Consider the following 14407-nt stretch of genomic DNA (forward strand, 5'->3'; position numbering starts at 1 on the left):
ATGTCTCTTGAGCCCAAGGTAATAATTTATGTTAGAGGTTCTCAACCGGGGTTCTGTGAGACTCCTTTAGGGGTCCAACAGTGCAGGCACCACTACTGTGGCCAGGTAAAAGTGCCTTCTATATTTTATGCACAGCCAGACTGGGAAGGGCTGAGTTAAAAGTATGCAAGAACAGGGGTCCTGGTTCTCACTGGGGTTATCTGACAAACCTGAAGCAGGCAGGAGGGTCCATTTGTGCCACAGCCCTTCCTAGTCCATCCTCCCCCCACCCCCAATGCTCCTCCCAAAAATAGAGGCAGATGGGACAGTCCCACCCACTCCATGTGTCCCTTTTTTCAGGAGATGATGTGCAGGGTCTGACCAGGAAAGGCTGTGGCAAAAATAGGCACTCCTGAGTGCTTCTGGTTTATCAGACAATCCTAATACAGAATGAGCATGCACTCACGCTGCAGCCCTTCCTAGTCTGGCTGTGCAGAAGGCACATGGGGCCGTTTTACTTGGCCACAGCAGCACCACACCAGTTGAGAACCAGCGAGGTAAGCCGAGGCAGGGCAACAGTGCTTCTTACCCGGGGGTACTGCCAAATTAAAAAAGTTGTAGAGAGGTGCTCTGAGTCTGAAAAGGTTGAGAGCCACTTATCTAAGTTGTTTTACTGCCACCTAGCAGTGGTGGAAGAAAAGGTACAAAGAGTATGGGAAGAGAGGTGACTGTGCTAAAAGACCAGTTCTCATGTCATACCATTACTGCATACACTTTAATTTAGCGTATAATTAACAACTAGTCAAAAACTCTTTATTTCCCCAGGTTCAGCTTGCTCTATTTCCTCACAAGCAGTTGAGTTAATACTAAACTCCCTTTCTTCTATGCCAAAAATACTGCTGGTAAACCTGTAGAAATCCCAAGATAAGGGCAGAGGGAGACTACCGCAATGGAGTTTCTTTTTTCTGGGACTTTCCTGAGTGATACCAGATAATTCCTTATACCACTTGAAAGGAAATCCATCCAAAAACACTTAAAACATGGGACAGTAATAGCATGGGCCACCCAAAAGGCTAGACACAATGCATTCCTCACTGAAGTTTTGTTTCTCCGGTAGGAAGACACACACATCTCATTTCCATCTATCCAGGTAATTATATGACCTCCATCAATGCAAGATCTTTCTTACCAAATATCTTCCCATTGTGTGATACAGCAAGAAATGGGCAATAATTTAAGGCTTGTCTTGTTTTGTTGTATTAATAGTAGAAGGAGAGAAGGACTACATATAGGTAAGTTTTCTGGAAGACCTAGAGGTCTGATAGACAACATTTAGAGGTTAGGTTATCTATATACAACACTCAGGAATCTTAAGGTGAATCACCTAATGGTGAAAGCCAACGTGCATAAATAAAGTTCATTGTAACTAAACTAAGGTCATTTTACTTCTCAATAAAAGGATCTGCATGGAGTTTAAACACACTTATGTGCATTAAGTTTACATCTTTGATTTGCCTTAACTTTTCAGAGATCCCTGCGTAGAAATGACCTTATATAAACATTCAAACCAAAAACTGAAATAAGTTTGAGTGACCCTCTAAACCTTGGAAGAATCTGGACATCAATAAGTATTCTAGGCTTTCTAAAGTAGAATTGTACAAAATATTGACAGCAAATCAAGGAACCACTTGAACTGTGCCTGGGAATGATAGGGTGTACTAGGCCTATTCTGCCCTCTGGTGGAGGCCTCACTTTGACATCCTCTGAATCTTTCCTATAAAACCCACTCAGGTCAGGTCACAAGGAAACATTGTCCACCAGGGGATATTAGTAGGTGAAGGCAGGATATGAGAAGAGTTCCTTCACTGCAAACCACTGTCCTTGGCCTGAGACTGACCTCCACACTACGCTATTGCTTACATATTGGGCACATCTACACAAAACATTTACTGTGGAGTAAACTAATTAGCTCTGGAGTAAGCATCTTGGCATCTATACATTCAGGGCTCTTAGGCTGGAATAAACTAATTATCTCTGTAGCTGTTGTGTGGCACCCCACAACACCTTTGAAAGGATCTCAAGGCACCTTAGGGTGGCACCCTGGTTCAGAATCACTGCCCTAAAGACTTACATGTGGCAGTCATATCTAAAGGGACATGCAGTATTTGAATAACCAAGAGTCTTAGTTTATCCAGGAGTTTAGTGCATGTAAATGCTCTAGTTTATATTAAAAGTATATACACAGTGTTACACTATGTGTTAAGTAGTGTCACAAATCTGCTAAAAGTGGACTTGAAGATACGACTTTTCTTATAAAGCTCCAAACTACTTCAATATCTAGACTACTACAATATCCTTTACTCTGGTTTTGCATGTGATCTTGCCCTATTTGCATCCATTTAGAAAGTGGCAGGAAAGATCATTTCCCTAACCTGTTTTTTCATTTAGGTCATCAACCCCTGTCCATTGGCTTCGCTTTTTCTATTACATTCAAAACTTAGCTCCATTTCACCTAGCATCTTAATCACTGTTAAGATCCATGGCAACACGTAGAGGGTGCATGGGGGTGCACGTGCACCCCCTTACATGTTGCACTCCCTGCTCAGGTGATGGGCAGGTGGGAGTGCCAGTGCCCCCCCCCGAGCACTGGCCGGGGAGTGGGAGTGCCATGACTACTTCCAAGACCGCCACTGCCACTTCCCAGCCGGCACAATCGGCCATGGGGGACCCCGCCTTCCCCTGGTAGGCGTGATGGGCATCATCCCCCAGTCACTGACTGGTCTGGGGGGGCATGTGCGCCCACCCCAACTAAGGTTGTACCAGTCACCCATGGTTAAGATGACTCCTGCCTCCAAATGTCCATAATACCAATAGCCATTGCCATAGCTACATTTTCAAGCATGCACCTTGGCAGTTTTTTCCACAGTGCCTCCCCCAGCTCGAAGGAGTTTTCTTCTGACACCTGCAATGTTATTTCACCCTCACATTCCTAGGTTTAGAGTGTGGGAACATGTGGGTAGCATGTTCTCAGGCCTCTCCCAGATAAGAGGCATCACGGCTATGGTCTATATATGTCCTGTATGGCCAGGCTATAAGCACATAAGGTATCCTGATTTTCTCTGGCCCCCAGTGAGCTTCCACCAAGATCGATGGGTGCACTTTCTGATTGTATTTTGCCATGGTTGCATCCAAAAGTCTTGAAAGTGAAAGTGCACTTCATCAAGGACAAGTGCAAAGTTCTACACGTAGAAGAGAACTGCAGGCACAAATGGAGACTGGGGAGTGACTGTGTAGCAAGTCAGGCCCTGGAGTGGCCAAGCCACCTGGTTCCCACCTTACTCACCCCCTCTGGCCTCTCAGGGGCCCACCCTGTTGTTTCATTTGTTAAACCTTGATGTTTTAATTGGATTGGAAGGCTGCTCCTAGAGGTCAAGGGGGGTTCACTTCAGGTCTTAAATCCTTGTCTGGACTACGGTCCCCTGGCCTTAGCCCATTTTACTCTGGCTGGGCTTCTCTGCTAGAGGCCCACTGTCCCAGGACTAAAGGCTCCTGCTTCAGCCTTGCCCTTTACAAGCTCTGGGCCCCTCGGCCCCAGTTTTGCCCTTTGCAGGCTCTTGGCTTGTGCCCTCTGTCTTTCCTGCCACATGCTACAGATGTTGAGCTGATAGCAGTGCTCACCCCTAGGCACTGCTTGCAGCCCCCAAGCTTCTTGTGGCTTGAACTTGGCCTTGGCCCTCTGGCCTTAACCCATTTATGCTGCCTGCCCCCTTTAAAGGGTGTAGGACCTGGGGTGCACCTGGTAGCTTTCTCAGTCACACATTTCCCTTCCTCCCCTACAGCCACAACCTGGTCCTCCAATTCTAACTTCAGCACAATGAAAAATGCATCCATGCACTCCCAAACAAATGCTTCTCCCTGCTCCTCCCCACCATCTCTGGGTCAACGTCACACTATGGTAACAATCTACAACAGAAGGCTAAAATGTTTAGGCCTGCAGCCTGGTGATGTAGGGGCTTTACCTTGCAGCTCTCTGCAGTCTGAAGTCCTCTCTCCTTGGCCAGTTAAGCTGCCCTCTTCTTAGGGTCTCAGCCAGGGTCCTAGTTTTATAACCTGACCCACCCATCTGCAGCACCACACACAGCAGATTCAGGCATTTCCCGCACTGCTACCTTGCAGCACAGGGAGGTTTTTTGGCCCTGGGAGATCCTGGGGTAAAAATATCCACTTGAAAAAAGGGGGGTGTCACACATGGCTGCAGCCCATGTCACCCAAAATCATGCTCTGGCTGCTAGTCAGGCTCCAAGCTGCAGGTGTGCCTTGGTGGCAGCTTCCCCAGGCTCCAAGACCCCAGATAAGGCTGTTGGGGTCAGCACAGTTGCTGGCCCCTGTCTCTCCTACTCCACCTAAGATAACCTGCCATGCACCAGAGGGTGCATGGCATGGGCATTCCCTGGGGACAAGTACCAGCGGCACAAGGTGGGCAGAGGTCCAGGAGGGCTGGAGGAGCAGGCAGGGGATGGGGCCTGGCAGCTGTCCCCCCATGGTCCCCTGTCCCCGCCCATTACTTACCAGCTCCAAGTCTGACTCCAGCTCCCTGCTGCAGCGGGCGGGGACTGCCCAAATCATCGAAGCTCTCCAAATCTTTTCCCAAGATTTGGAGAGCTTTGAATCAATTTGGACCTTTTTATTGGTCCCTTGATTTGATTCAGATTTGGAGATTCAGCCACCGAATCAGGCCGAATCTCCTCCAAATCAAATCTCCACCCGAAGCTTCGCACAGCCCTACAGGTTACACAATGGAAACATGGCCTAGACTACTGCCATAGAGGAACAGAAGCAAGAAGCACGTAGAGCCAGAAAAGCTTCATGAAGTGGCAAGTTAAAATAATTTCCACCCCAAGTTCTGTCAAAGAAAGACAAAGTATATCACAAGGTATCACTAGATAATTCCTAGAAGGGATCCACTCTCTTTGGGCATCTTTATATGTGCTCCAGGGTGAGGGAGGGAGTGTTTTAATTAGAGCAGCTCTCTGGAGCTGCTGTAATTAAAATGTCCACAGCATCTTCTGTATTCAATGTCCTGCACTTCAAAATGGTGGCAGGGGCACTTTAACTAGAACTCATTTGACGGCTCTTTCAAGGTGGCCATTTTGAAACGTGGGGACACTGAATACGCGCGATGCCAAGGCTTCTGGAACATTCTAATTTGATTAATCAAGTCTGCTCCAATGTGTTCTAATGAGAACACACTGGAGCACACATTGGATATGTGTATAGGTGGTCATATGTGGTGTTGGGAAACTTGGCTTCTCTGTAAAGACTGGGTCTTAGGTGATCTTGCCTATTGGTTAGGCCACAGGTGTTGGGTAGGAGCCAAACCACAGACTGAGTCAGGGATTGCGTTACTAGATCCAAAGGGATAGAGCCCAAGTCAAAGGCCAAGACCAGATCTAGAAGTCAGAAGCTGGTGCCAAAGTCACAGCAAGCCAGGAGTCAAAGCCAGAGTCAGGGTGAACAAAGAGTCAGAGACCAAGTTACCAGCTCCAAGGGGAAAAGCCTGGACTTTGGCTTTTTGAAACAGAGCTGAGCAGGATCAGGAGTCTGAGAACAAGTACAGGATCAGGGAAGCTTACCAGATCAGACTCTCAGAAGAATTGTTGGCTGCCTGCAGCCTTCTGCCACAAGTGGGGATTACATGGAGAGCCTGTTCTCCCCAGTAGTCGATCAAAAGCCCCCTGGATTCTTAGCTGGGGTAGGGCTGCCAGTCAGAGCCCCAAGCAGGTGTGGCCAACAAGGGTCCAATCAGCCCAGGTAGGGCTGCCTGTTAGGGCTCCTGAAAACTCCCCTTCAAATCCTGGAACCAGCAATGTATCGGAAGAAACAGCAAGTATAGTACAGCACGCATAATGCAATGTGGATGATGACAGGCAGGTTTGCCAGGCACAAGCACATTGTGGCAGGAGTGCAAGAATCCAGAGAAGTGGAAACATCCTTAAAAGACATGTAGCAGCATCAGCAGCACTGAAATTAGCACTGAGATATCACCTGAAAATGTTTATGAACAAAACTATTCCCAGAATTAACAATGAGAGATTTGATTATAAACCATAACTAAGGGTATCTTCAAATAGCATTGTATTATTCCTAGATACAAAGAATATATCTAAATGGCATTCAAGTTGTGTCCCAGAGACAGGGGGCTTAATGTGTCCCTGGAGTAACTTCAGTACCATATTTATAGGTTTGGTGTATGTGAGTGAGAGTAGGTGGCAGAACATACTTGAGAAAAACCTTTCCAGGATAAGCTAGTGATGCAGCGTAGACATACACCAGAAGTTACATGGTGATCAGCATGTGACATCCACACTAGCAATGGTAGGGTACCAGAAGTTATAAAGAACAGACTAGGGTTTACAAATTGTAAGGAGAAAAATGTCAAAGGTCTGTGGAGAGGTCAGACTTTAAGAAGGAACATGAAAAAACATGGCACTCTTAACAGCTCTGCTCCCTGTTTAAGTGCTAAGCTGTATCTGCCAAGTTAAGAGGCAAAATAAGGGCTTATTACGTATTTCTTCTGCTGTCATGGAGAAGCTCAATGTCATACAAATTGCAGTATCACTATTATCCCTGATATCAGAACTGGCAGCGTCAGTCCCTTAATATAAGTGTGACAGTCTGCCAGTAAATAGGGAAGTTTCATGCGACTCCATAGATGATTGAGAAGATCAATCCAAGATCTCCATGTTCCACTGCAGACATGGCAATACCAAAACCAGAAGTAGTAAAAGTCAACTTTCAGATTGCAGGACAAGTTGAAGGAAAGAAAAACAAATATCTTTACCTACAACCTGTGAAAATGTATCATGGAATATAGATTGAGATACTTTGCAAAATTTCAATTAAAAAATTGATTTCGCATAAATCTAGGGGTCTTGCAATTTCAGGTTAAGGGTAGGCCAATTATAGAGTTGGCCCCAGTTGTGAAATTTTGATTTGGATTCCACTTCAGATTCTGAACTTGTTTGGATTTTTTCCTTTTTAAGCAAGAGGGTATTTATTTTGTTCTCCATTAAGGCTGTCTCAAAGATGTAACTAATAATATTTGAAACCTCTCAGGAGGTCACTTACAGTGAACGTACTGAAACAGATATGAACAATATTAGGGAACTGAACAAAGTAGAATTGTTAGGTAACCAGTCATCTTTCAGTGTATAACTACACATTAGTTGTGCTACTATACTAGAAACTAATGGTTTCATTGTCAAAACTGTACAGGCTGCTAAAAGGCCTTAGTGAAAGCTCTGGTTAGAGATCACAGGTTGAAAGATTTTTTTTTTTCTCTATTGGCCCATTGGTACCCTGAAGACCAGTTGCTAAATCTAACAAATTCTACTAGAGTTTCCAAAAAAAGGTAAAGATATTATGAACTGAGAAAGAGACAATATTTTTCCTGCATCCTGTAGGAAAAACCTCATTAGCTAACCTAGTTCTCTAGCTGACATAAAATACTGAACCACTGATTAATTGCAAAACTTCTTAAATCATTTGTTAATTCTAAAGGTTTTACAGACCTCACTAAAAACCCAAGTTTAAAGAAAAGCATTGAGGATTAGACCAGAAAATCTTAGAAATAATATAGTTCAACATAAGTAACCATGCTGGGTTATCTCAAGGGTATGCAGATGTTTGGGAAGGTTAGATCGCATTAAAAATGACCACCTGATGTAACTTCGTTTGCCCAGGTGTGGACCTTACACTTAGATCCCTAGTTAGGTAGATCTAAGTGAGAACTGAACTGAAGTTTAGGAAGGTTAGATTGATCTAAAATATGGTCAACCTGATCTAAGTTAACTGTACCTTGGAGGTAGTCTAACTTAGATTGGGTCCAGTGAGACTCATCTGAACTTCTGTACAGTTCCCACCGCAGGCCGAGGGCTAGGAGAGCCCAGCTGCTGCCCCCAGCCCCAGGCATGTACTTTTCCTACTTCTCAGGCAGCTTTTAGCTCCCTGGCACCTTGTCCCAAACGGGCTACTCCCCCTTCCCCCACCCAATAGGCCAGCCAGCCCTCTCTGAACCAAACCCAACCATCCTGCAATCCACTGCCAGTACCAGTTTTTTACCAGCATTCACTGGTGCTAGAAGCCAAGGAAGTGAGTCAGGGTAGGGAGGAGGGATAAACAGGATTGGGGGCTGGGAAAGAGGGGGAGAGTTGGTTTGCCCAAAGCATCAGGTGCTAAACATAGCTGCTGGTTCTAGTTGCAGAAAGAGCCCCCCCATCCTGCCAAACCCTCCCCCAGAGACCAATTAGGACCCCTGATCTATTTGCCCCTTCCCTTAACTTGACTTACTTCAATCAGGCTTCCAGGACCAGTGAACACTGGTAGGAGCAATTTGGCAGGACTGGGGGGGGGCAACAGATTTGTCTGGATCAGAGAGCCTCTCTGATCCTGCCAACCCTCCTCCCTCAGATATCACCAAGCCCCACACAGACTCTGCCCGCCCCCAATCCTACCAAATCTTCCTGGACTCCATCAGTTCCCACCCCCCCCAGATTCCACTTGCCCCCTGATCCCCCAACCTCCTGTGGACCCTGATTACCTCCCCAATTCCCCCAAGCTCCCCCACTAGCCCCCATCCCAACTTTCCTTAGATTGGGTGACCATTTTTAACTCAATCTATCTTCCCCCTAACATATCCAAATGTTTCTACATAACCCAAGTGTCAACAGAAAATAGTTACAGTATTCCACAGCCCAAACGGACCACTTCCACATGTAAGAATAATCACAGAAAAATATGTAAAATTTGATGAAGATGAAAGAGAAGTAAAAAGAGGAGACAGATGATTCCAAGACTATAATGGAGAATATCCAGCAAAAAAGTAAGAAAAAATCTATAATACTTCTACACAAGCTATTAGATAATGTAAAATAAAATGGTTATTGTTATTATCATGGTTTATGTTAGGTAGGCAGTGAAAATATGCTAGGCATTATCCAGACAGTTATGAGCAGGTGAATCTACAGTAAAGTACAGAGATTACAAGATTGTAGGACCATCCACAATCAGAATAAATCATATAAACAAGAGACAGGATGTTTCCTGGATTCATTTCAAGAATCTTGCCCTGTATAACTCCAAATAAAAGGTAGCTGGAGTCTCTTTCTATCATAACGGTGGGCACTGAAAGCTTAATCTGCAATCCAAATCCCACTGAAGGCAATGTAAGCCTTTTTCATTAACTTAATTAGCTTTGACTCTTGTCCTTATTCTCTGTTCCTGATTCAGCAAGGTAGCACAGACATAACTTCAAGTATGTGAGTAATGTCATCTTTGCCACCTGAGTCTAAGCCCAGTCACAGTTCAGGCCAGATTAGCAGCAGTATGTCAAGCCAGAGATCTGGAGACAGGAACAGAGGAGGTAGCAGAGCTGTACAGAAGCAACAAGAACCTTCTTGTTCTCACAGCTTCCTGTTTCCTGTGCATGCTTTATAGAGGCAGGAGCCTTATGGGGGGTGGGGAACCAAAGCCACTGCTGGGAGTCCTAGCTAATCAGGGGCCAGAGATGGCAGCCCTTCTCAGTGTGGACCCTGGTGAAGGACTGCACTGGTGCTTGCTTCCCTGAGCCTTAAGGTTCCATGTTTGAGACTGTATCCTATCACTCACAAAGACAAAAACAATCCTGTATTAAACTGTTCAGCCCTGTAGCACTGGTTTCAAAAAAGAACTCCATGCTTTGGGAAACAAGCCCAAAAAGTGATACGTAGAAAATTAAAAAATGCCTCAGTGACTTAAAGGCCTAAATCCTACTTTCAAATCTGATTCTTCAAAAATGGGATACAGGATTCCAAGACTTCATGGCACTTTTGAAAGTGTTTTACATTTTCTTATGTCAATGTACCACATTTTGTAATCAACACTGGTTCATCTGCTGCTACAACAGAAGAGACAGTTGAAAATGGAAAGTACACGCAGTAAAGTACGCTCACTTCGTAAAATTCAGAGGTCCTTCTTAGATTCTGAAATCCTAACAAAAATTGATTGTCTGTGCAGTGTATTCATAACTCATATAGCAGGAATCTGAGAAAGCGTCTTAGTGGAAGTGTGTTTTCAAATTTGACTGGACATTTCTTGATCTATGATTGATACTTGTTTATTTTCAAAGCTACTCAAGTAATGCTCATATCATCCATCAGGTGATTTGGTACACCAGGTTTAATAGCTATCATGGAAGAAAACAGCTGGTCACAGAAATAAGTGGACTGACAAATGTGAGCAGTCCTGTAAAGAAGACAGGAATGGAAACTGAGAGATATCAGATCCATACAAATTTATTCTTTGACTTTGCCAATTCTTTGACCTTCAGGAGTAAAATTGGTCCGTTGATTATTCAGTATGGTAATGAGGAAGACTTTTTAGAGAAGGATGTGACATTTCAGTGCTTTATTTCAGTATTTATAGAAATACCAAATGTTAGTTTCCATAATTCTTACAGGCCAAATAAATGAAAGGCCATTCTCATCATTTAAAAGAGGGCTCTTTGTTTCAACCATTATTATTCTTCCAATGTCTCATGCTTTCACTTTTAATAAATCTCCAGCAGTCTTCTAGCAACAGTGGGCCAAAATCCTTCCCTGACAAACCACTCATATCCCTGACATCAAAACAGTTCATAGAGAAAGGCATCAGCTGGCATTGGACAAATACTCAACAATAAAGCAAAAGAATAAGGTTGAGAGAGTTGTGTGCATTAACATTTCCACTTTAAAAGCAGAATTTTCTTTGTAAGGGGAAAACACAATTTAATGCTGGTGTGCTCATTTATTGGGAGGACTGAATAAGCAGCAGCTGACAAGCTGGCAGAACCAGAAAGACATGTCTACACACGTATTATAAATATTGCATCCAATACATAATGCTGTTCCCCGCCAGTCATTACCATGATGCCTTGAAGGAACAGGATGTTCAGTTACCTAAACACCCTTAGTTTTGAAGGCTTTCTTCTCCCCCACATGAGAGGCTAGGAGTTGTTGCTAGGCTGCTGCAAACTTGCTGCTACATTGCAACAGTCAGAAAATAACCACTTAAATTAGTTTGTCAGGAAATGCCACTCTTGACTCTCCTACTGCAGTGTACTCAGCAAGGGCACCATAAGTCGAGTACCAGCAACTAGCTTTATGGGAAACACCAAACTCTTCTGACAACGTTATTTACCACAGCAGTGTGCAAGCACTCCGACAGTGCGAGGCACATTGACAGCTTATACGCAGCGTAAGGTTTGCAACTAATTGTCATAAATGTTTTCAGATATTTGCGAGAACTGTGTCAAGTGGCTTCTTCTACAATTAGCTTTAATTACTTTACTTTCCATTTTTCACTTACCTTCCACCATACAATTTTTCCTCCTGGTTTTTCTCTTTCTCTCTTGTCCACTTCTTCCTCTTTTCCTCACAATCCTGACAGAAGTGACAATTTTCCCCAATCAACACAAGTGCATGGCTGCAAACAGCTTTAAAATGGCCGATAGGGTGAAAAATCTGACCCCTCGTTGCTTTAGGTATTAGATAAAGATGTTTCAAAATGTACCGTCTTCTGTAACTTGTGTCTGCGGAGCTCCAAGCCTGTCACGGTTTTCAGAATGGGAGGGGTGAAAGGGAGCAGGTGGAGTTCAGCCCTTACCCTTCAGCACTGGCTGGGGAGCCCCAAAAATGAGCTCCCTCTGCTGCCTTTCCCCCCTCCCATTCAGAAAACAGCCAGCACTGGCAGAGAGCTATGGCTATTGCGAGGGGAACCTGGCTGCAGGCTCCCAGCACAGCTAGATTCCCCTCACCCCTGGAACCAACAGTGAACTTCTGTTTGGTCTGGAAAGATGCAACTCAGAGCACTTTGCAGAAAACGTTCTGAGATATAGGTTGGAGCTGCACTTTTGTCTGTACCTATGGCCTGTCTCCAATTGGTTCCTCACCTGCCATTGTTAAACTTGTGCATATTTGCCTCTCCTTTTTGCCCATCCTTGTTTCTCCATTTCCAACCCCCCCCTCTTTTTATTTGCTGTTTTCATCTTTCTCTAACTTCCTTTCATTTTCCAGCTTTATTTGCTCACACTCAGGAGAAATTCTCTACAAACATGACGTTGGAAACAAGTGAATTTAAAAAATAAGATGCAAATGCTGCAGAAGTAGGTGAGACCACCAGCCAACCACAAGAAACGTTCTGGTGGGTTATGGGTTAACACATCATGCTTACCACAATGGATCACATGAGTTTCTTGAACACTGCACTGTGAATGAACAGCCCTTTCATTTCTCTCTTATAAGCCTGAAACAAATCTCAAACACAACTGATATAAAGACACCATCGTGCCTATAAAGTCATGGGGCAACTAGCACTGGTTTTCATTAGCAGAAAATATCATTGGAGAAGAGATGGAACTCAGAGGAACATTTGTTGCTCATTCTGTACTGGCCTTTCATATAGATCAGTCAACAATTCTATTTTTCTTTCTCCCTTTACCTACTGGCAGGAAAATAAATGGTATATTGAAGAAAAGAATAGTTCTGTATATGCACCACCAGGTGGCAATGCATAATCAAAAATAATGAGGACACACCTAGCCAAAGATGACTGAAAATTAAAATCACAACTATCATGCTGCCAAGGAAAAATGTTCTAAAAAGGAATTTACTGAAAAGGACCATTGGAAACTTCTTTCTTGCCTTTTATGAACTCCTCCTGAAAAAGTCTGCTCAGTCAAAAAGTATAAGATTGCTAGTTATATTTCAATTTGCAGCATGAATTTAAGATTTTTTTTTAGCAGTGGGAGGAGGCAAGGAAGGCTTCATGTTTGCTTAACAGCAGTCTCTCTGGCCATCTATGAGGAGTGATAAGATGTGAAGTAAGTTCTTTTTGATTAAGATGATAATTTCTTCCATATAGAATCTTAACTGTGGCAGCTTCAAAATGGGGATAAATGGCAGGAACATATGAAGAAATGTTAGCAAACTAGAGAATACTAGCTCGGTTATCAAGGTATTCTGTATCTGGGGCCCTCAAGAATTTTCTTCCCTATACTTCTATGAGATAGAGAAATATTTTTATCCCCGTTTTATAGAAAGGGAACTGAGGAATGGAGCAAATAGGACATTCAAAGCCATATAAGAACTCTGTAGCAGAGGCAGGTAGTGAATTCAGGTAATCTTGAGTCCCACTCTGATGAATTATCATAAACTTGGAAAGTGCCCGGTATCACGCCTACTTATATACTATATGTGGCAGCTCTATCTTATCTAACATCTCCAGTAAAATGACATTCATGTTTTAATAGACAGAGAGATGGGGAGGGGAGGGGAGGGGGAGGGGAGGCTTCTGCAGAAGAGGCACATTTGTTACCAAGAACCTGATACCGTTTGGTTTTTTGAAACACAAAACTAAAGCATGTTTATGATCAGGATTCCTTCACAAGCTTAGACAGAACTCAAGGATAGTTATGATTCCCTTAATAATTACTCTTTTTGCATACCAAATTGAAATACAATCACATTTCCTAATGATCTTCCATTCCGTCTTAGCGGGTAAGATGTTATCACCACCCAAGTCAGAAAAAGAGATGGGAGACAGGTTTATAAATCAACCTTTTATTGATTACATCCCAAAGCATAAGAATAAGCACTTGTCTCTATGCTTATCTAGCTACCACAATATCAGAATACAGATTTTCACCTATACCCACTGAGGGAGAAGTAGGAGGGAGAAGGAAGGTGGCGTGCAAGCTGGCAGCAAGTTGTCTTGAATTTGCTGAGGTCTTTTCCCAATTCCCTCTGTTTACACTTAATATTTATGTGAGTTAGTAAATAAATATGCTGATTGGTGTTATTTAAATTTCTTAGTTTCACTGAGTTTTTGGGAACTGAACTGAACCAAATTTCCTGTGGACTTGGAGGGTGCCACTTAGCTGGGGTCTGCAACCTTGTGAAAACTACAGTTCTGGGAGAAAGGACTTTTTATCTCTTTCTTTCACTACTGGGGGATACTACTTGCCATATTCTGTTTCTTTCACTTTGCTGAGTAGGCCAGTTATAATGTACACCATGTTACCAAAGACACATTATTATTGCAATACGATTCTAGCTGACTACCTACAACTTAGTTGTTCTCAAAAGGCAAAACATCAGTTGCTACTACTAGCTGGTGTCAGATTTTTGCAAAAAGCATTTATTCATTCTTGGCATAATCTAATATTAGAGGCTTGATAAACAAATCCTTGTTCTACTTTCCTAGGCTACTGCTTATGATTTAAATGCAAGCTGTTTGTTTACTGATTGCATATCAGCTTAAGCATTTATCATTTATTAGCAGGGATCTAGGTTTTCCGTTTCCCACGGAAAAATGGAAAAAAAATGTGGATTTTCCCTTTTACCCCCCCCCCCCC

General features: G+C 43.5%; 1 long non-coding RNA gene across 1 annotated transcript in view; it reads right to left on the reverse strand.

The window, feature by feature from the left end:
- The window catches only part of LOC109301135, a 134579-nt gene that overhangs the window by 38783 nt on the left and 81389 nt on the right, over window positions 1-14407 (reverse strand). The window contains exons 3-5 of the long non-coding RNA XR_002098442.1: window positions 12226-12297; window positions 11362-11435; window positions 9969-10260 (exon numbers count right to left, since the gene is read on the reverse strand). This is a non-coding gene — a long non-coding RNA (uncharacterized LOC109301135). The remainder of the gene's footprint in view (window positions 1-9968; window positions 10261-11361; window positions 11436-12225; window positions 12298-14407) is intronic.

The sequence above is a fragment of the Gavialis gangeticus genome, unplaced genomic scaffold (genome assembly GCF_001723915.1).
Source record: "Gavialis gangeticus isolate Ggan-Ray unplaced genomic scaffold, GavGan_comp1, whole genome shotgun sequence".
NCBI classification, from domain to species: domain Eukaryota; kingdom Metazoa; phylum Chordata; order Crocodylia; family Gavialidae; genus Gavialis; species Gavialis gangeticus.